Below are 1836 nucleotides of genomic sequence, written 5' to 3'. Positions count from 1 at the left end.
TAATTATTGCTCCTTGCAATAGTGAATTAGTTGTTGGGCATGTTTTAATGTGTTCATAGGGTTTCACTTGGATTATTGTTTCATCATTTTGATTGGTGAACCTTGAAGTAGTACCCCCACCCTTTATTGCATAATTGATGTCCCTTCTGTTGGATGTCTTGATGACATGGAAAAGTGGTTATGGTTTGTTAGAAGAATGCCAATGGGTATTTATAGTTTGGCTATGATGTGGCATGTTGTGAGTAGTTATTTTGTTGATATAGGAAATCACTCCCGTTATTTGGCATCTTTGCATGCATTTGGAGGCATTTAGACGTTTCTTGGGTGGTCTTCTACATTGACACCCATGGTTTTGGTCACTTGGTATGTTATTTCACATTGTATCATATAGTTTCTCTTTGTTTGGGAAGATCCTTTATTACTATATTGGAGAGTGTCCTAGCATCATTACACAATCTCTTGGGGTGAAATGTTTATCATATTCCTTGGAGGAGAGGCGTTGGTACATGTGCATTTAACCACTTTGGCACATTGATTGAGGACACCCCACTTCTTTGAGGAGGTTATAACAACTTTATGGACAATTGTGGCACATGTTTCTATGGGATTACTATTTATGGCCAATTTGGTTGATCCTGGGAGATAATTCCCTAACATCTTTGTACTATTTCCATTTGAAGGATTTACGTTGTTTGTCTACCAGACTCTAATTAACTTGGCATATTCTTTGAATTCACTCCACTTGTAAAGGTGGTCATGACCATTAATTGAAAATATTTATTTATTTATTTTTATTTTTTTTATTTTTTATTTTTTATTTTTTTATTTTATTTTTTATTTATTTTATTTATTTTATTTTTATTTTTATTTTTTATTTTTTATTTTATTTTTTTATTTTATTTTATTTTTATTTTTATTTTTATTTTTTATTTTTTATTTTTATTTTTATATTTTTATATTTTATATTTTATATTTATTTATTTATTTTTTATTTTTATTTTTATTTTTGTTTATTTATTTATTTATTTTTATTTTTTCTGGATTACTCTTGAAAGATGAGTTGCTCTCTTCTTGGAGAAACAACATTAACATATTCTATTTTGACCATGTATTGGTATCTCTAGGTGGATAACTACCTTATCTAAGGGACTTCTCCCATTTTGGCTTGAGTATTTATAGGTGAAGTTATCTAGCTACATGGGTTACCGAGAAAGATCATTTTGATAGGGACTCTCGCTTTACATATACATTTTGGGCAAGTTTGCAGTTAGTGTTGGGGACTTAGTTAAACCTTAGCACTGCATATCGTCTATAAATAGATGGAAAGACTGAAAGAGTAAATCAGGTTATAGAATATATGCCTATAATGTATGTCATGGATAATTAGATTCGGTGAGAAAGGTACTTACTATTGGTAGAGTTTTCCTATAATAAAAATTACCACAATTCAATTAGGATGCCCCCTTTTCAAGCTCTATATGGGAGGCCATGCAGGACACCATTGAGTCGATGAAAGGATGGAAGACACAGTAATAGTCACGATAGGATTGTTTCAAAAATGGAGGAATAGGTAAGATAGATTCAATGAAGTTTAAAGGAAGCACAAGATAGGAAAAGAGTTATGTTTATGCACATAGTACCGATCGACGTTTTAAAGTGGGTGACCAAGTTTTTATTTTTATTTTTTAGTTATTCCTAACACCATTCAGTTTAGAAAGGTATGAAGTTACCACCTCGATTTATATGAACTTTTAGAATCAAAGAGAAAATTGGACCAGTGTCCTATTGTCTTGTACTACCACCCCACTTGCATAAAACTCATGATGTTTTTTATCT

The sequence above is a fragment of the Pinus tabuliformis genome, chromosome 3_1, assembly GCF_031772625.1.
Source record: "Pinus tabuliformis cultivar Carrire ecotype Pingquan chromosome 3_1, CPIR1, whole genome shotgun sequence".
NCBI lineage: Eukaryota > Viridiplantae > Streptophyta > Pinopsida > Pinales > Pinaceae > Pinus > Pinus tabuliformis.
This window is presented reverse-complemented; position numbering follows the sequence as displayed.